General features: G+C 43.8%; 1 protein-coding gene and 1 pseudogene across 1 annotated transcript in view; one reads left to right on the forward strand and one right to left on the reverse strand.

The window, feature by feature from the left end:
* EXT1 (exostosin glycosyltransferase 1) overlaps positions 1 to 21744 on the forward strand; it is a 291269-nt gene that overhangs the window by 220202 nt on the left and 49323 nt on the right. The window lies entirely within an intron of this gene.
* LOC118883290 lies at positions 2858 to 3910 on the reverse strand (annotated as a pseudogene).

Genomic DNA, 21744 nt, shown 5'->3' on the forward strand with positions numbered 1-21744 from the left:
CTTTTCCCTTTTTCTCCCTCTGTTGCTTTAGCCTTTTGTAGAATGGAAACTCAGTTGGCATTCCCGTTAATACTGTACGTAATACTAATGTGATGTTTCTAATTGGATCGTTGGAGTAGATTCCATTTTGTCCCTCTGTTCATTTTTTTAATGAAGCTTTTATGGTGGGCCCACGGGGTCCTGAGATGGATGCTGGACCCAAAAGAGAATGCCACTGTCCCTGCTTTCAGTGATCTCTTGCTGCTTTGTGGAACAGTGAATTTGGTTTGTGTATTTCCTAGCACTTGCAGTGGGAAGAGGCAGCCCAGTGGAGCAGCTTGCAGGACAGGAGAATAAGTGTCGACTTAGATTGGTTATGGGTGAGCCATGTGTTCATAGTTACATGAACTCAGTGTTGCCAGGAGCCACTCTCTGGGAGCCGGTGTAGACCATTGGGCAAGGTGCTAGAATTTGGAAACAAATGGTGTATTGAAGATGGAAATATCAGTATTAGGCCTCTCCTCCCTCTTTCCCTTTGATGCCCGCTTGTTACATCGATTGTCAGCTCCCAGAGGACACCTTTGTGTCACCTATACCTAGAAGAGTCCCTTGCAAAGAACAGACTGACAGCAAATGTTGAATGTGAGCAGATGTGCCGATGGAGCGGTTCTCAGATGTTCAAATAAAAGAGCCACACCTGGAAAATCAGAGGGGAAGATTAGGGGTCCAAGATGGATTTTTTTTTTTTTTTTTTTTTGGCCATGCCGAGCAGCTTGTGGGATCTTAGTTCCCCAACCAGGGATCGAACCCAGACCCACGGCAGTGAAAGCACTGAGTCTTAACCACTGGACCGCCAGGGAATTCCCCAAGATGGGTTTTTAATAAGACTGTGCATCCCATTTTACCCTGAGATTTGAGAGATATGTTGTATTATCATAACAAATTGCTTCACTTTTAGTTTTGCTTACATGTTAAGAAAAGTGAACCATCACAGAAATAACTTATGAATAGTTGGGTCATCTTTAAACAAAGTTTTTTCATGTCCTAAACCTGTTATTGTTTTTTTTTAAATAAGAGACAAAGTCTTAAAAGTACAGAAATGATAAGAAATGATATTCTCATTCGAAATTAGTATTGTTTCAAGCTTGGGGTCCATTGCTTCTTGTAATAGGGGCAGTGTCACTTTATAGTATTTCCTTGCTTTATATCCCATGGTAAATGGGTTTTTTCCTAAATCTTAAAAAATTAGTTCATAGTCTAAAGGATTATTATATTTGATTTGATTTTCTCAGAACAACATTATTAAAAGCACTATTCACCTACCATAACCTTATTTCAAGGAGAAAAAAAAATTTTATATATATATATATATATATATATATATATATATATATATATATATATATACACACGTATTTTTAGTGTGAGGGAAAATGAATCTTTATGGCAAAATAATTTAAACTCTACCTTCCTTTTCCAAACAGAATCCATTAAAATGTAGTTTAATCAAATAGGATTATTTTTAAATCAGAAACCTATATACTGGTATTAATGTTCAACACTGAGATAGAGATACCATAAAATGAAATGTTATTTTGAAAATGGACTTTGTTCTTGCTATGCTGTCTTTCAGTAAGAGCCAATATTTCCGTAAAAAAAAAAAATGAGAAATTTACTAAGTTTGTTTTATTTTAATTTCCAGGCATGGTTTACGAGTGGGAGGTGTATGTTTTGAAGGATTTCAAAAGTTTCTGGTAATTGACTCCATCAAACACTTGAGACCAGAATATCCCCATACATCCTCTCCTCCAGGACCTGAACTGCCCTTTAGCCAACCCTGACTTGGAGGTGAGCTTATAGCTCATCCTTGCAATCCTCTGAGTTGAAGAGACGAACTGCTGTTTATGGGCAAGACCCAGCTTCTTCACCTATTGGCATTTCTATGCAAATACTGTGGATTGGCAGACCGCGTTCCTTTCCTCAATTTCTTCCCCATTCTGGGTGTGGAAGCAGGCACACACGGGTTCACCAGGGTTCGCAGGGCAGACGGGAGGATCTGGGCCTGGAGGGAAGCCTTACCCACTGGAGTGGGGTCGACGCTGGGCAGGAGTCTGCGAGCGCTGGCAGGAAGTCCAGCCCGCCAGGCAGAACTCACACAGCAAGGAACACAGAGTTGTGCAAAAAGTGAGCTTTTTTGGCAGGTACTTGGCACTGGGGAGGTCTTGAGGGCCCCAGGGCAGGTGCAGGTGAGTGGAGGAAGGCTAGGAGCACACCTGTTGGCAGAGCTTTAATGCCGTCTGACCCCTGTATCAGGCCCTGCTTCTTGGGCTAGGATTTTGGCAGGATTCTAGAATTTGCCCTGAAACATGTTTTTATTGTAACGTACCACTTGGTAGTGAGGATGTGTGGAAGGGGATAGATAGTTTTTAACTGCCTACCTCGCGTAGACTATCAACATTGATTAAAAGAACCTAGCCAGAGGAAGCAGCCATATTGGCTTAAGTGGCTCCCAGGCCTTGTGTAAAAAAACTGTGGCCTGGGGAATGTGCTGATGTCTTACACTTTTTTTTTTTTTATCATACTGTTACAGTTTTTAATGTATGAAATCTGAAACAATTCAGATTTATCACTGACAAAGTGATAAATACATACCTAGATCAATTTCTTAGGTTAAGTTGTGGCTAAATTCACTTAAGTTCAAGGTTCTAAGTGGCTGGGGGAGTCCTCTGTACCTTGAACAGCCTTCTGTCCTAATGAGATGAGCCCTTACTATAACAGCCTGTGCTAATTCCATCAAATTTATCACATTGTATTTTAATTATCAGTTAATCAGTCTCCCATCAGATTGGGGATTCCTTCAGGGAGAGACTATCTTGTTCACTTTGTCTTGAAATAGGTACCAAATTATTTGACAAATGAGTAATAAACAACACTTCAAATGGCATGCATTTATCCATAATTATTGAGTATTAATCTACAAATATTCTATAATCCGATTTTAAATCCTCAAGTTTATACCTAGGCTTTGATTTAGCTTATGCTAATTTTTAAAATGTGTAGCTTTGAGACATTCTATTATAAAAAGCTGGTACTCATATACATAAATGAGTAAGAACTTAAAATTCACCATATATTTACTTCATTTTTTTAGCTTGACCTTCTAGTAAATCTTTATCTTCATTAATTTTGGCTGCTATATAAGGAGATCCTCCCTTGTCTGGGTGATTTAAAAGCATAATTCATCGATGAGCATCTCTGTTTTTTTTTTTTTTTTGAAAGGAATGGGTTGGATTTGAGGTTGATGCTTTTTTTTTTTAAATTTATTTATTTTGTTTTTATTTTTGGCTGTGTTGGGTCTTCGTTTCTGTGCGAGGGCTTTCTCTAGTTGTGGCAAGCGGGGGCCACTCTTCATCGCGGTGCGCGGGCCTCTCACTATCGCGGCCTCTCTTGTTGCGGAGCGCAGGCTCAGTAGTTGTGGCTCACGGGCCCAGTTGCTCCGCAGCATGTGGGATCTTCCCAGACCAGGGCTCGAACCCGTGTCCCCTGCACTAGCAGGCAGATTCTCAACCACTGCGCCACCAGGGAAGCCCAAGCATCTCTTATTTTTCCCTTATTGGCAGTAGGGCTTACACCTAGTATTAATGCTGCTTCCTGTTTTGTCATTTTGGGTTCAAACCCACTGCTGTAATAGCCACCACTGAGGGCAGATTTTGGTAGACTTTGAAAAACTTGTTTTACTCGAGGCTCCATAATGCCTCATGGCTTGCAAAGCGTAACGGCGTGCAAATCCGGTAGCAGCGATGTTCAGTCCAACTGCTACCACTGTACTGGCCATGGTTCCCGCTCGGCTCCTCTGCTTCCACTGATGGCTTACACTTACATCACATGCTGCCTTAAGGCTGGGAGTGGGGATCAGTCCCATCCACGCCAAAGGGAGTGGGTAGCTCCCCAGAGGGGAAATGGATGCAGGGAAGGGTGCAACAATTACCCAGTGTTGGAACCCACAGATGCCACGTATGTTTGGGCTGAAATCCGCCTTGGGCTCTTTTCCATGAAGCTGTTCACTGTACTCTAGGGCCCCGTTTGCCTGGAGAAGAGTGTGGGCAGAGATGCTATTGGCCAGTGATAGTCCTTGGAGCCAAGTACCTCTGGCGGGAAGATAAAGTATGGACTTGGTGTCTGGAACAAGGGAAAAGTCCAGTTATAAGAAGTTCAGACAAATAATTAAAAGGGCGAACGGCGTCGGTCATGTGCTGAATCCCTGAATCTTGAATCCAAGCTTCTCAGGCCTTCTCTCTCCGAGGTAGACTGGTTCTAGAACCTCGGGTGGAATTAAACTTGCAAAGTGGGTGGTCATGTGTTTCACCACGGGGCTTTGAAGCCTATGAGTAGAGGGGACCAACAAATTTATATAGTAGAGCATACAAATTGCTTATTACTGGGTTGGTTGGTTAATAGGTATGTTTACGTGCAGAAGAACATACAGCCTCCCAATTAGCAAGAGGGCTTTTTAAAAAATAAAAGCTAGGAGAGGGAAAAAAAAAAGAAAACGATGTGTTTAGGGAAAGTGGGTAGGTTTGAAGGAATGAGTCTCTCTGAAGATTGTTACAGGTAAAACTCCAAGTCTCCGATCCAGCCAGGGTGTTAGTGACTGGCAATCATTATCATATGACCATTTGCTGTTTGGTGGAGTGTTTGGAATGAGCTAGTTAATCCCATTCCAATTCATAATGGGCAGGTAGCCAATTCATACAAAACACCTTGACAATCCATACTAATTGGTTTGTCTCCATGGAGCCGCCAAATTGAATTGCCCATGGAGATGGACATTTCCCTCAACCCAGCCCCCCCCATTTCAACTCTCCCTCCTCTCTCCTACCACCACCACCACACACACACACAAACACACACACACACACACACACACACACACACACACACACACACGGCACTGGAATGATTTTGCTTTTAAATAACATCATTTTATCCACCCATTTTTCTGGGCTCTAAATTTCCCCAAGCTTTCTTTTTAAAAGAAGGAGTGGATTCAAGGTAAGGAAAGTAAACTGAATGCCCTTGGGACATTTTCAGGGTCATTTGTTATTTTCAGAGTTGGTTTCATTGCCAAGGGTAGTAAGAAAAAAAATGTTATCTGTGAACAAAACAAAAATGCAATTCATGTTTTGGAAAGCCAGGGAAACAAATTCCCAGACAAAGATTCATACAGCCTAGAAATAGTTTCAGAAAGATCTACCGACCCACAAAAACTTCTACCAGCCCACAGAATCATTTCCAAGAATGGCTAATCATGTACTATTGAGAAATACCCCCCCAAAAAAGGATAAAAATACGGGTGTATGTAACTTTGATTGATAGCTGGGTTTTGAATAAATAATTACCCTTTACACCTGAAAGTTGGCTTCACCAAGCAAGCACTGACCACCTCTGGGCTAAGTTGATTTTCTGGGCATTTCTAAGGGGCAGTAAGATGGACAGCAGTCCCTCCATTTGGTCAGTGTTCTGTTCCGTCGGCTGGCTGGGCAAGCAGGGGCACTTGGTAGCGGTTAATTTCGAGTTCTGGAGCTGGACTGAATCCTGGCTGTGTTCCTCACAGCTGTGTGACCTTGAGCAATCACTTAACGTCCCTGGGCCTCAGTTTTTTAATCAACCATCCTTACCGTAGGCTCTCTGCTTAAATGAAAAGCATATTTTATATTTAAATAACATGTTTTTAGTTTTCAGTTTTAAATTACTTAACTTTTGGTGCATTTGGGTTTTACCTAAGGAAGGGAAACTTCCATGTAATGAAATCCTGTAATACCCCCTTCCTTTATTAATGTGACATTGCCCACCCCCTCATCCCCCACAACCGAGGGTAAATTAAAGCAGTATAACCCAGTGTAAACATTTGTCAGCCCAAATGCATTTATAGACATTCAGTGTGTGCAGACACCTGGTTATTTACACGATTTATACCATTAGTGCCGTCATTTCTAGATAGGATGAATTTCGAATACCTGTTCCTCGTAAGCCTTGCTGTGAGTTTTGACAGTCAGAAATAAATAATCTTACCTTTAATTATCTCTGTCTGTAGAATGTGGTAGATAGGGAACAATGGGTATGAAATGCTCATCCTCCTAGGGTCCAAGAGGGATGAAAGAAAGTTTTCGTAAAGTATAAGACAGAAGGAAGTCATTTCTGAGTAAGCCCATTAGATATTTTTCTTGCTCCGTCACCACAAAGCCTAGACACCACTGAAAGGAAAATGATCTGATAGGCTCCTGTTTACCACTGCTTGAGGATAGAGGGAGATTTGATTTGAGCCTCCTGGCCTCCATGGAAAGTCATATAAATAGGAAGTGAAATTTACAAGGGATTCCAACCGACTCCACAGAGGTTTGCATGGGGTGGACCAGCACATCTCAGGCACTCATGCTGGCTCTCAGATGTTCGTTTGGGCTTCCATCATGGTAATTCAGCTTCTATGCAGATGAATAATTAATGCTAGAGGCATGAAATCTGTAAAAGAAGCCCCAGCTTTTAGTCTTCTGAAAAGTCCTTGTCTCTGGAGAAGTGAGAGGAAAGTAGGGAATCTCTACAGACTGCCCTACAGAAAACCTGCAAGAAGGCTTGGCAACCCAGCGCTGTCCTCTGGGCTTTCTTATCATCCATGTGCATCAATTACTAGATAATGTCAGGGATACTTTTGATTTGGGGAGAAAGCAAAGCATGTAAACCTGTTCCTTGGACTGAGAAAGAATGGAATTTAAAAAAATTTTTCCTGATTTTTGTGTTTTTGCGGTAGGGTTGAAACATGTTCTTAAGGATTTTTTGTTTTTTTTAAACATTTTGGTGGAACACATTTTTCAGCATTACTCCTCTCCCTTTTGCGAGGATGGGTAGGTATGGAATCATCTTGCTGTTATGCCAGTGTAGTAAAATTCTCTGCAACTGGTTGCCTGTGGAAGAGGTTGGAATAAATTGTTGCAGACCCAGGTTGACTGGCAGCAGAAACTTTTTCCGCAACACCTATGACAACTTCATCATTCGGAAAACTGTATCCAGGTAGTAAAGGCTGGCGGTGATTTATGCTGCCTCAGGTTACGACTCCTTCTATGCATGCGTGAAATACCGCCGGGTTCTACGGGGCTTCTTAAAGAACTCCACTAGATCCACTTCTTTCATTCTTCTTCTTCAGCCTGCCTTACTGACATGTCTGAAGTGTGATTTGAGGGTCTGCGGGAGGAAGAAGCCAGGATTTGGAGCCATCTGGAGCCTGGGCGAGTAAGCACTGGGTGAACATCTGTTTGAAACTTTGTGGAGATATCTAGCGCCACTGATTTACAGTCCTTCGGGGAGCCTGTGTACAGAACCCAGACTCCAGAGGAAGCTGGCATCTGGCAGGAGTCGGGGTACACAATTGTGCTTGATTATCAGGATATGATAAGTCTGTCTGGCCTTATATTCATTGCCAAATTGTAGATTTCTTATTGGGGCCACATCAGTCCTCCCTGCCACCAAAACCAAAAAAAAAAAAACAAAAATACAAAAGAAAAAAAAAAGCCCAGTCTTATCATACTCATAGCAAAATATATGTAGTCATACAGAAATATCACAATAAAATGATGCTTCTGAGAATCATTAGAGTATAGAAGCTAAGAGTATGCACTTTGGAGTGCATTGGAGTCAGATGACTTGGGTTCCAATCTAGGCTCTGGCACAGAAGTAGCTGTGTGACTGTGGGCAAGTCACTTAACCTCTCTGTGCTTTTGTTTCCTCATCTCTAAAGAGGGGATGTTAGTAATAGTGCTTACTTTTTAGGGTTATTTTGAGAAGTAGATGGAGTTTATATATGTAAGGGATTTAAAATAGCACCTGGAAAATGAAGCACTATATAATGGGGTGTGTGTGTGTGTGTGTGTGTGTAGTATATGAGTATGATCACAACCGCGACCACCCACTGCCCTGTCAGAAAAATGCCTTTGGTTGTGTCATTTACCTTCCTTCCTCTACCACCACTTGCCCCTCCACCCCACTCCACCCCACCCAGACTGGCTTGGTTTCCCTTGTTCCTTGAGTGTGTCAGGAATGTTCCACGTTGGAGCTCTGCACAAATGCATCCCCCTTCCAGAACTGTTCTTCCCACACCCCCTTTAGGAAGCTGCCTTCTCTTCAGCTCTCAGGCCATGTCAATGTTGCTTCTTCAGAGAGGGCTTCCCTGACCACCCAACCTTGACTCAGTTTTGACCTCCTACCCATAGTCACTCTAATGCTCCTGTTCTTTAGCCCCCGTCAGGGTTGATAGCTACACATGACCATTTGCATTTCTTCAGGGTCTGTATCCCACGGTAGATGATGAACTCCACAAAGCACATCTCATTTCTGAGTGAGTCACCATTGTAGATCCAGCAGCCAGCCCAGCGCAGGGCCAGCACATGGTAGGCACTCAGTAAATATTGCTCCAAAGTAAGTGACTGGCCGACTGATGAGCTTTTTTAGATTATATCCAAGGTGCTGTGGGCAGTGCATTTCTTCTGAGCTGGCCAACTCCAACTCCCTTCCCCCCGCCCCCCCCCCCCTCGTCTCACTAGTTACTACCCCTTTTGTTTATATTGTAATAAAAGTGAAAGAGAAGTCAGGGAAATCATCAAAGGGCTCTTTTAGAGATGAGATAGGGCCTCCTTTTCCCTCTTTGGTATCGTTTTGACCATCTGGTTGGGAGCTAAGGAGGAGGAAGCAGGACCTGATCTTCCTGACCAGGCGAGTTGAGTGGGGACACTTGGCACGTGGACGTGCCCCACCTACTGGTTGAATCGGTGGCTGCATCCTTAATGGGTGGTGATGCCCTGTGCAGTGAATTCTTGCCTCCAGCCTCTTTCAAAGCAGCTGAGACTGGGGTTTCTACCACACGTTGTTATCCTGCTGGCAAGAGAATTAACGGCAAAGCATGGTTTGCTTGTGGAGCACACATTTGGCATCTCTAGTGTCTAAATTTGCATCAGGATCACACACATTCTGTTGTGTGGGTTTTGCAAGTTTGAAGTGAAGGGTTTCACACTTGTGTCCAAAGGTTAAAATCTGTAGTTTAACATCAGTGTTCACTGTTTAGTTGTTCCTTGTGAATATTATATTGACCAAATTTGCAGCATGTAGAGAATACCTTCTCTGCAAGACAACTGAAGGAGATGTGGGCACCACACCCATTTTTCAGTCTGCCCTTAGGGATCGTGGGTTCTTAAGATAAAAGTTTCAGGGAGAAAATAGAATCTCCTTGTGGTCCTTTCTCTCTCTCTCTCTCTCTCTCTCTCACACACACACACACACACACACAACTCGGGACTTACATTGCCTGTAAGGCTCAGTAAGTAAATTGGGGAAGATGGAATTTGTCACTCTGCTTAAAGAAACATAATTATTTTAAAATGACAAATGGTCCCTTTGTCAATAAATGATTTATGTCTTAGCTTCCATGCCTGGATACCTTGTGTGAATTATGAATTCGCTTGTAAGTAGATTTAGCAAAGGGTGCCCAGCAGGTCCCTGGGCTGAGCACTAAGTGGGTAGCACTTCTTTCATTCTGCTGCTTTTCCGCTGCCATTGTGCTGGGGATGCAGATGTCTGAACATGAATTCAGGTGGGTATAGCTGTAATGTGCTGCTTTACAAGGATTCATCTAGCATCTCCATCCAAAAGAATCTCCCCTCACCACCCCCTCTAAATTTCAACATCAGAAGTAGCGAGAAGAAGATGAAACCATCTTAATTTGGTTTAAATTTTAAGGTCAATCACTCTCAATTACAGGGATTTTTTTCTTTAAAAAAAATTAAGTAGCTGCTAATTTATTCTTCCTCGCTATTATTCCACAGAGTTTCCACTCAGCCTCCCAAGGGGAAGGCCTTGAACAAGTAGCTGGGTTTTGTGCCTGTATGTTTGATCACTGAGTTATTTACAACTAGAGGATTTCCCAGTGACAAGTAAACTGGATGGACCTGTAGCTTAATTTGGTTTTTCTCCATTCAGGATGATTTCAGACAGCTGAGCACATGTACCTAGCACCCTATCAGAACAGACGTGAGAGGCAGACTACGAATACATTAACTTATCTGGAATATAACAATCCGAAAAGCCTAGAAGTCAGCCATTTAAATGTCTGCATACATGTCAGTTCTGTATGTTAAGGTCTAGTGGTACTTTATTTGAATTACCCATTGGAATGAGCACCGAAATATCTTCAGTGCTCAATACTTTGAAAGATCTCATCTATGCCTCTTCTTAAGACATCAAGAACTGCCAGTACAAAATGCCAGTGAAACCCAGCAGCTTCTTATACCTCAGGTGCAGACAGACCCTGTTTGGATTTTAATTGTCCTTCTCTGCTGGCTGTGTGACTCTGGGCAAATTATTGGAACTCTTTCAGCTTCTGTGCTCAGTTGTGAAATGGGGATAATAGTATTAACCTCAGATTGTGACCCTGAGATGGTGATACTGTATGTAAAGTACTTAGCACAGGGCTTAGCATATGAGTGTGCTAAAAATTGTGGCAGTTGTTATAGCGTTATCATTGTTGTTATTTCTACATGTGAAGGTACTATTTTATAAATATATTTTATGTTTTTTACCAAGAGCCTTTCCTTGGACTCTCACGTCAGCTTTCTTATTCTAGGAGAGACTATGATTTAAAGAATGGAAATGTGTTTTGTGATATTTAAATATATATACATATATATTTTTCCCCGAACTTTTTCTTCTAATTTATTTTCTGAGGAATTAGCAGCCTTCAAGATACAGGTGGCAGTGGTTTGCCCTGGTCTGGCCTCAATATACGATCTTCAGTTTGCTTTGTCGGAGGTTGTGGGCAAGTGCTGTAATCCCTAAATTAGTCTAAGAGGCAGATGGATGGAAACAGTGTCTTCGTTGGGTGAACCCAGTTGTGGCTTTTCTTTTGTTCCGGGCTCCAATCCAAACTAATGCCTTAATAACTGAAATTGCCTCTTTCACCCCTCTCACCTTAAAAACTATTAAATTCAGCAGGAAGGACTCATCATTGTGGCAGAGAGATGCCCTCTCAGGGTCTCTCCGGGCCAGTGGGTCCCGGGCCAGCACAGTGGTCAGTACTTGAGGACAAGCGGGAGCCAGAGCTCCTGGGTAATCCTCCTGAGCAGGTCGTCCCGACAGAAGCTCCAGCTTCCTTTCCTCTTGGGCCACTTCTACCGCATCCTAAGGCTGCCTCTTTCTGCAATTAAGTCATTTCATTCCTTTCTCTCAGGCTTTTCCTTCACCTTAGAGACGTTCAGTGTTAGGGCAAAACACAGGCATTCAAGCTGCTCATTGCTTTTAGGGAGTTGGGGAATTTGGCTTTTAATTACTGTGAAAATATGATTATTTAGGGATTCAGCACCATCTCTACTGAGCCTGTAGGATGCTGAGACAACAGGAAAAAGGGCTCATAAATAAGTTTAAAACAGGTGAGTTGGCAGGTCCTGGGGGTGGAGGGCAGAGCAGGTGAAATGAACTGGCATGATCCTGAGTATCTTTGCTTAGCTCTAATCAAGATGTCAAGCGTCTTTTCTGCCGCAGCTTTCCTACCTGTAACGTGGGTTAAGGTCTGCTGCCGTCAGCTACTGCTCGGCAGGCATGTGGAATCTGGGATGCTAATAATATGATCAACGTGCTCAACAGAAAGTGAGTATCTGTCCAGACATCCAGGCGTGAATACTCATTTTTCCAGGCAGCAAGCAGCCCCAACCTGTGTTTTACGTACCATCCAATGGATTTCGTCTGTGTCGCACTTGTTGGAACAATTAGTTGTGGTGTGTGTACTTTGCTGGCTCAAAGGTATTTTCCATTTCTTGATGGTCTTTGACAGTTTGTCGTCAACACCGCTCGCAGTAATTCGTCTTCACCCCGGTCCTGCTTGACCGATACTTATCCTTTAGGCCTCAGCTTAGTCCCCTTCTCCTGACTAGGTCAAGTTCCTCTTTCATGTGCCCCCATAGGACGATTAGTCTCTCCTTGGAACATTCACCACAGCTGTTGATTTTATTATGGTTAATTATTTAATATCAGTCTCCCAAAAAAGACTGTCAATTCCATAAGGTAAAGAAACATCATCATCATCATTATTAAAGTTATTATTCTTATTTTTGCTCACCATTGAATTCCCCACTCCTGACAGTAGCATGCCTGGTACTTATAGGTTCACAATAAGTATTATTGTTAGATGGGTAGATGGCTGGCTGGATGAGTACACAAGTGAATGATTGAAATGCCAGTGTCCCCGACAGGATTTCTCTCTTCCCTGTCCTATTCATGTGGCCTCAGGGACCCACACATGTAGTACAGGCTCCACTCAAGCTTCTAAGACAACTAAAGGGCATGATATAGTTCTTGGTGCCAAAGCCCCACAATGGACTGGGAAAGTAAAAATTATATAAATTCTTAGAAAGAGGGCTTAAGGTTTCTGTGTTCAAAAGTGGTCTTGTCTGGGATAAAATATAGCAAATGAACAGCAATTTTTTGTTTTTTGAACGGCATGGAAGGCTACTAATTTCATCTTTCAATCTAGTTCCCTAAGTAAGTAAATAAGTAAGTACCTTCTTGCAGACCAGATATTTGTAGCATTATATGTTCTTGCATTTTTCAGGGTATTTGCAAATATTTTATGAACAGCAGTTTATTTCTCACCTGTTCTACCTACTCCCCAGGACCTGGGAGTAGTACTTTAAATGTGGGCTGACCTCGGGAAGGTTATCCTTTCTGATTCTGAGCCGGATAAAAGATCCGGCTCAGAGATATACCAGGCATATCTCTGGCTAGAAGATCATAAATCAGTCCAGTAGATTCCATAGTGGTTCTCATGGTGTCCCTCAAGACGGAGCTCATTGGCTAGTCCCTGGGATATCTCCATGAAGCATTATAGAAAGGAGGCAGTGTGCATACTATAATATATAATAACTTGGGCCCTGCAGTCAGAATGCCTGAGTTCAAATCGCACCTGCCTACTAATTAAGTGAGTTTAGATAAATTAGGTATAATCTTCAATTTCCTCTTCTATAAAGTAGGAGACATAATGTTACCTACTTCACAGGGTTGTTGGAAGAACAAATGGCCAAACAGACATAAAGTGCTTTGCAGAATGTTGGGCGTGCAATAGGCCCAATAAATGTTAGCTATAATTATTATCACCATTTTTCTTGATTGCAGGAGTTTCCATTGCGATCCCAAGCCAGTCCCTATGAATGCTTTTCCATCCTATGCCTTTCAGACTATTCTGGGACCCACATTTTCCCCTGCCTTTTCTGCCAGCACGCCTTTGGCTTGGGTTTTTACTAGGAGGACCGAAGTACAGTGTCCAGGAATGGCACCAGTTATACTGCATCTTGCCTTATATTACCTTAACCTGTACTGTAAAGGCCAACTCGAATTGCCTGAAAATCCATGCTGTACCGTGAGTGATTTGGGCGGTGCACACACTCTATACACCGGCATTAAATAAAGTGAATAATGCTGACTGTGTGTGTACACCCAGCCAGATTGCCCAGTTTTCTTAAATCATTTAGGCACACTTAATCTAATGGAACATGTTATGACTTCAACAGCTTCTGAATAAAAGTTGGAGGAAAGAAAAATCTGAAACGTGGCACCAACTAAAATCCGCATAACAGTTATTTAAGGCAGCTGAAGCACTTCCACGGAAACTGGGCTCTGTTGGAGAAATAGCCACTCCTCTTACAGAATGAAACCTCATTGTTTTTTTTTTTCTTTTTGCCTTTTAAAAAATTTCCTTCTTTTATTTTTAGATTTTGGATGAGAATGGGACTCCAAATCAATTTTTAGGCTATTTCTTCCTTGTTCTGCTTGCTCAGAACGGTCCTTTTTATCTTGCTTCTGCCCCTGGTGGTGTCATCTTGGGCGAGTTACTTGACCTCTCCTGGCTTTGCTTTCTTCATTTGGGTGTTTGTGCTGGGCGATCTTTGTGGTACCTTCCCGCTGTTAACATTCTTTTGATTTCATGATTTCTCTCCCTTATTATTACAGAAAGCACAAGTGTTGTGCCTTAAGCCTAAGATAGGAAAGTATTTATTGATCAAGTTGAAAAACCTCTACTTTCCACATTCCAGGGCTCTGAGTTTGGGCTCAGAGAGTTACAGTGGCTTTTAGGCAGTTTTTGTGCGAAGGGTGGTTTTGGATTTCTTTTCTGTTTTTCTGTAGACCTTATTTGGACGTCTGGCCTTTTGATCTTGGTAGAGAATACTGTGTCTTGACACACACCAATGCCTTAACCCTTGGCATGTTTCGGAAGCCCACAGGCAGGGTCCTGAGGTTGCCTGAGTCACCATTAATGAACCAAACTGCCTGCAATGCTCCAATGGCTGCCTTTTGGCACTTGGCAGGAAAATCCTTTTCATGTTAGTTTCAAGGTTGTCAGACATCATTATCCCCAAGTATTAAAAATTTCAAAGAAAGGAGGCACTGTGTTTGATTTATAGAATAATTATCTAGCTTTAGCTCTAACTTGGCTTTGGCAATGGTTTTGCAAGCACTCGAAAATTAAATCCATTTTTTATGGCACTACAAGGTATTATCTCACAGCAAATGATAATTAAACACCTGTGAAATCAATTAGCCCTTTAAGCAGGGAAAAAAAGTTTTCCAATTATGTTTTCGCACCTCAAAAACTTTTATAATTCCAAAACCGGCGCTCGTGGAGAGGGATATGGTCGTCGGCATTACTGAGTCCACTTTCCATTAAGATCATCCCTAAATTTTGCTTTGACTTAATCCTGAGGAAGGCAGTTTGTGGTACCCTTTCCCTTCCAGAGAGGATGCAGTCGCCTTTGGAGCTGACTCTTAGCAGCTATCTATCTGACACACAGCTGAGCTGTCAGCTCCTCTGCAAAGGAGGTTACTCACTTTGTGTTTTGATGCCAAGTTTTACTTGACAGTTTATTTAAAAGCCAAGATTCCTTAATGGAAACCAAGCAACAAGACGTTCCATGTGACAGAATTACTCTCTCTTTAAGGGCCCTGTAGCCAAGAGTTCTGAGCCATCTTCATTCCAAATTCATAACCTGAAAACAGAGTGGTTAATAGCTGAAAACTAACACAGTGGAAAACTGGGAATCATGGCGGGCCTTTCAGCCCCACAGGATCATGTGTGTTTCATCACTGGCTTTGGTAACAAATTAGCTATTCCAGATGCTTCTTTTGGAAAATGATCTGCACTTCTGAAGAATTGAATGGATTTAGGAGAGAGGACATAACAATTTGAGACTCAAAAAGAAGAAAAAGAAACAGGCCTTTGACATCCTCTACATTATGCCTCATATGTACAAAGGCCATTCCAGAAATATGCTTGCTTCATCCTTATTGATACTCATATGTGCTTTAATTTGCATAATACTGTCATCTATACTGTTTCATTACATCCTCAGTAGACTTCATTATTAGGTAGGCAAGACTAGTATGTTTGTCCCATTTTATAAATAAGCATGGATTCAGAACCAGAGTATAACTTGCTTAAAATCAAAGTGACAAAGTCGAGACCAGAACCTATATTTTCTAGGTGTTACTTTTTGTAGGCTTCATCCTATCACTCTACATAAACATCTCTTAAAGACATTCCTTTTAAAAAAAAAAAATTTCTGAAGACATTTTTAATGGGATCTTGCTTTCATAGCAGATGGCATTTGGAGAAGTTGATGAATCTTAATGTTAACCAGAGACATCAGGCAGATATTGCATAAAGCAAAGACGAGAGAGAACTTGTCTTATATCCTTTTAGAAACTTGTCCTACAGAATTACCCTTGTGAATGTGGCCAGCGTTTTTGGACACTTTATGACCTCACAGGCATTATTCGCTGAGGAATAAGGAGATCTGGCATTCATTCAACAACTATTTCTTAAAAAATGACTATGGTCCAAGCACAAGTCTAGCGGCTGGGGTCACAGCAGTGAATAGGAACAGTTGGCCAGAAAGACAAATATGTGTGTGAATTCAGACAGTGGTAAATCCTAGGACAGAGACGAAATGGGGAATTGGGACAGTGAGTGCTGGGAACACAGGCTGGTCTGCGAGGGCCTCTCTGAGGAGGGACTGTTTGTCTGAAGGCTGATGTGCATCTTGAGGTAGATCTGGGAGAAGAAAAATTCCAGGGAGAGGACATGGCAAGTACAAGTCCATGAGATGGTAATGTGTGTGATGTTTCTAGAAACTGAGAGAAGGACAGTGTAGCTGTAGATGGTGAGTGAGGAGAGGAGCAGTCAGAGCTGTCAGCAGAAGCCAGTTCTCAGGGAGCCCTGTCGGCCAGGGCAAGGGACGTGACTATTATCCTAAGTGCCATGAGGAGTCGGTGGAGGGTTTTCAGCCTGGGAGTGACGTCTTAACGGTATCTTTGGTTGCTTTATGGCAAATGGATTTTAGGGGGATAAGATTGAACCTATTCTGACCTGAAACTATTAAGAACAAGAGTATGCTTCCTGTTGCTCTGCTCACGTGGAAACCCAAAGGAGGAGTAGAATTAAAGAGATATAGGAAAGAGGGGCATAAGGAGACTCTGGTTCCCATGGAATTACAAAACCCAGTAGGGGGCAGCTCCTGGAGGGCTTCTGCATCTTTGTTTCCCCAGTGCTCAGTGTGTCACTTGGCACATAGGAGCTGCTCAACTTTCATTTGTCCAGCAAATAAATATCAGAGCAGGAAGGCATCTTAAGAGCCATCTGGTCTACCTCTCTCCCATCAGATGCTTAAATTATCCCTCTGTCCCACAACCTCTTCCCAAAATGAGGCCACCTAGGAGTTGGTAGCTGTTTAGCTGCTTCTCAAGGGGAACAGTGCTGAGCAGAGCTGGCTGGAGGAGAGGCAGAGGTGACTCAGTGTCACAGACTCTTTCTCCCAGGGCACTGTTGTGGTTCTGCCAAAGGAAATGGCAGAATCTAGACTTACGGGCTTTCCCAATCTCCAGTGACCAAACCCCTCATGGAGGCTGATCTCGTCAGTAAGCCATATGTGGCATCAGATTGTTCATCATAACAGATTTTTATGTCTCATGGAGGCACGTATGCACCTGTTACAATTATATACTCATACCCAGGTGAGAGAGATTAAACTTTCCATAGACAACTAGCTTCATGCAGCTTTCATATTATGTTGGCGTCCTGTAAATTTTGAGAATGGGCCATCGCTGCCTATGCAAATTTCTGGGGTCTCATTTGCTTGTTCAGTGCAAAAGGCCCAGAGGTGAGCTGGCCCTGACTGTCAAAGTCAGAAGGTGGCGCCCAGGAATGGCAAAGGTAGGAAAGGAGACGGGAAGTGAGGGTAGCTGAAACCAGCATCATTTCATTAGCTGTGTGTAATTGGATTCTCAAGGTATTTTATAATCACTTAAGTGCAAGGAGCAGATGAAAGGCTTCAGCACTGACCAAGAATGCAGGGTATGTGAGATTCGCCACTGGACGGCCCCTACGTAGTGTCTACTCTGGTGACGAGAACAGCCCACCAGGAATTCCAAACATCCTCCTAATCCCAGTGCCGACCGGCTGGCTGTGCAGGGAAGAATGTCTTGGCTCAAGAAGGAAAGGGGTCAGAACATTGGGGTGAGCCCAGTTTTCTTTGGGGGATGAGGAGTCTTCGCCTTTGCACCGATGCAATGTTTATCATGGCAGAAGCCGGGAAGAGGTTCCCCAGTTTTATTTTCTTTAGTCAGACGTGGAGGAAAGCCAGGAGACAGTTCAGTTTGAATAGTGCTGTGCATACATTTAACTTGATTTGCAAATAATGCTGTTTAGCAGGGCTGGTGAAACACACATTTCCCTCCCCCCCCCCACTTCATCAGTGTGCAGAGAGGACAGAATTTTTAACAAGATGCCAGGCCTTTGAAAATAAAGACAGAAAAGGGATACAAAATGTACAAAAGGAAGACACTATATATAAAAGACACTCTTTTCCATTCTCCAAGTCAGTTGGGCTCAGCCTAAACACAGGAGTGAAGATCATCCTAGGAAGGATTGGCATAATCAAGAGCCAGACATATTGTTATTAGCTAAGCAGAGATGGTTGTAACGAAGGTCTCATGTCTCTTCTTTGTGTCTCTATTGTTTCTACAGCCCCTCCCGCCCCCCTCCAAACCAGTTCACACTGAGCACTTTTCATCTATTTCATACCTATGTTTTGAGTGGCTCCTGCAGGCCAGGCCCTGGGGGTAGGTGTTGGTTCAACAGAAAGTAGGACCATGGTCCTCCCTCCCCCCAGTGGAAGGAAAACAAGAAAATGGGCAACTTGATCCAGAGGGAGTAGTAGACAGGGAATCCTGGGTGCCATGGGAGCAGCAAGAGGGTCTCTGGGTAAGACTTAGGGATCGGGGAAGGTTTCCTCCGGGGTGGAAGGGAAGAAGGGTGTGTGGGGAAGTACCCTGTCCACAGGCTGCTTCCTGGGACTCGGCCTGTCCCTGGGGAGTCACCATCGAGGCTCGACACCCCACGCTGCTGGCCCCGGTGCTGGGCTCCTCAGCTTCAGTCCACACTTCCTGGCCCTGCCGCACTTGGCTTGTCTTCGTGGCGCAGAGCCTGGTGAAAGGTTAATGGTGAGATAATGACCTTGGGCTTCCCAGTTGCCCTCGGGTCTGTCCCAGACATATAGCTCCCGCAGTCAGGACCTTGGTGTGCCTTTGGTGGACCCATTTATCCATCTGAGGTCACGGCTGCTGTTGGCTCCTTAATTGTCGCTCCCTTCCCTTTCCCCCCTGTACCCAGAGAGCCCCTTATTTAGCACTTTCAGAAATGCTCTATTTCCAACCAGAGAATTTAGACCCACACGTCCTGGAATTGCATTTATCTCAGAGCACTTTGAAATTTGGTATTGCTGAACAGAAAAGCCGGTGCTCCAAAATCTCGCCTCCTTCCGACAGCTTCCTGAGGTTCATGTCCCCTGGCACAATATATTCAAAATCTTTCATTTCCCCCTTTTCTGGGGAAGTTACTCCTTCCTTCGAGGCAGCTCTGGGAGACAACAGAGCCCTTCTTGTACAAGCCCCACAAAGTACAACTCTGCTACTCGACTTCATCATCTGTAAAATGGGGCCACTTCATGGGTGGTTGTAGAGAGAAAGGGCAGGAATGAACACGGATTGTTGCCCCACCCATGGGAAACATGTAATCAGTGGGGGGATGATTATTATAATTGTTATCATTAATGGCTGTCCTATTTTTGTCACTTGCTTTTACATATTAGCCATTGAGCTGCTATGAAATGGGCGGGAACCAAGGTGGTCTTCTGCATGGTGTACCTGGTACCTGTTAAATTCATTAATATGTGCAGGTGAGGGTTACCACCTGGTCCAGGTTTACAGTTCTTAGCTGTCAGTGGATGTTTAGGGTAGAGATGGGGTGGGGGAGTTTAGACTTGATATGGGATTATGATCCAGTGTGTTCAGACGCAGTGTTTGATTCCAAGGATCCAGCCAACTCTTTCTTCTTCCCTATGAAAAGCAGGTATAACCATATCCACCTCCTGGGGTGGCTGTGAGGCTTAAATGAGATAATGTGTGTGAAAGAGTCAGTACCTCCCCTGGGGCCTCCCGCCCCAGCCAGAGCCCACACACTGTTCCTCCCTCCCTTCCCGATATTGAAATGGATTTTAAATGGGCATTAAAAAGAAGATGGTCTTCCATGGAAAGCCAGGAAGTGTGAAAGGGTGGACAGCTTGGGACCGGCAGGGTCATTCAGAGGAGCACCACAAAGAAATCATTTCCTAATCCTTGGCCTGACCGGTTGCCCCAGAGGTTCGAGCAGCCGGCAGTGCTCAGGGCACAGTGGCCTGTGTTAGGAATCTCACCATCTCCGAATAGCGAGGGCCTTCCCGCTGGGAGCTACTGAGTCCCTGAGGCTGCAGTCACTCTGGTCACCAGCACCACACACTAGGATAATCCATCTGCATTTCCCTGACTCCGGAACATAGAGTAGCTCATTCGTGGGCACAGACACTGTATGAGCAGGTGGCGTGAAGAAACTGAGGCTCAGTGAATCCCGTGAATTCACAAAGACCACTGGGGCCTATACTTTTCTGTGTGTAACTTACAAGACAACAAATAGAGATAGAATGGTGGCCAATGGACCCATTTTCCAGCTAAAAGATTGGCTCCCACTCATGGGTTTCTCAGTTCAAATCTGTGCCTTGGGCCAATTTCATTTGATTACATGCTATGGATTTTGGGGTTTTCTCAAAAATAATTGAACTTTTAAGTGTCACATCTGGGATAGTCCAAGAAAGGGCCTAAGGCAACATAGATATTAAATAACAGAGCACCATCTTGGACTGAACTCCTGGTGTGACATGGGGTGGAGTTTTGAGTAGAGGAGAAAGAGTCCTTTTAAATGGTAGCCTTTTGTTGCCAATGCTTGAAACTAGGTGGAAGGTTTAGGACTTCACTGTGTAAGAAACATAACTTTCAGACACTCCATTTGTGTGAGCTGCCAAGGAGACAGTATCATGTAGTAGAGAGCAAAGGCCCTTTAGAATCAGAAAGCCTAGAGCTGGAGCCCCGGTGGCTCCGCAGCTGTGACCTACGTTGGCAAGGTTATCGGGCTGTGCGAACGTAATGTCTGCCTGTGAAGTTGGCTTATATCAAGTCCTAAGCGTTCCTTTGGTGACATGTCACTCTTCTGCTTGAGCCCTTCAGGGAGTCACGACCGCCTGCACAGGGTCATGTCTGAGGTCCAGGAGATCCTCCCAGGGGGACCCTGCCTGTACCAGCAGCCTCATCGCTCCTCCCCGTCTGGCGCACCCCAGACTCTGGGCAGTGTGTCTCACCTTGGTGTCTCTGTTCCTGCTCTGCTACCTCTACCCCCAGAGATGCCTGTCGCCTCCTCTCAGCTCTTTGCCGGACTGATTCTTGCTCTTCCTTTAATATTAGCTCAGAATCTCCGTCCTCCCAGAGGCATCCCTTCTTCTCACTTTCCCCACCGAAGCCAAGCTGTGCCTGTTGTTTCTCTTCTCTACATAACTCCCAGCCCTTGCCTCCACCCTCCCATTTCCCTCACCGAATGACAATCGTTTGATAACACATCTGCCTTCTCCCTGGACCATCAGTTCCTTGAACAGTATTTTGACACATGGTACTAGGCATTACTAGGCATTAGGCATTCAACAAATGTTTGTTGAATGAATGAAAGAAAGCACAGAGGAGGTGCCAAGGAAGCTATTTTATTTCCCTTATCCCAGAGCACTTTGTGCAGCTACAACAGTCATAAGTTGTTTTTGCGTTCTTTGTTTTTTTCTTCAGGGATGTGATTCTAACCTGGGGGTAAGCAAAGACTATTAAGTACTTATGAGGATGGGATTTGAGAGGAAGCATATCAGCTGTAGATGTTCACTTACTTTCTAAATCAATACGTGAGACACACTGTAGCAGCATCAGGGGGCGACTAGAATTGCGTGACTACAGGGAGGACGGCCTGGCTCACGTCTTCCCTATCCTCTTTGATTAGCAGAAAGCAGGCTCGCATGGAACTGAGCCTACCAAGGAACTGTGGGAAGCACAGGTGGACCCGTGGGCACACTGCACCAGCATCATCCGTGGCTACGGAGCGTTTGATAATAAGGCAAAATCCTTTCAATTAGAAGCTGCTGTTGTGATTCACAGCTTCTGTTTTCATTTTATTTTCAAGGGTCTGCTGTACACATCTCCCTGGCTCTGTCTTGGGGCATCCGTTCCTCTTCCGTTTGTTTGTTACGTTTTAGAAATGTTTGTATTCCTCTTGAACTGCTG

Source organism: Balaenoptera musculus, chromosome 17 (assembly GCF_009873245.2).
Source record: "Balaenoptera musculus isolate JJ_BM4_2016_0621 chromosome 17, mBalMus1.pri.v3, whole genome shotgun sequence".
NCBI lineage: Eukaryota > Metazoa > Chordata > Mammalia > Artiodactyla > Balaenopteridae > Balaenoptera > Balaenoptera musculus.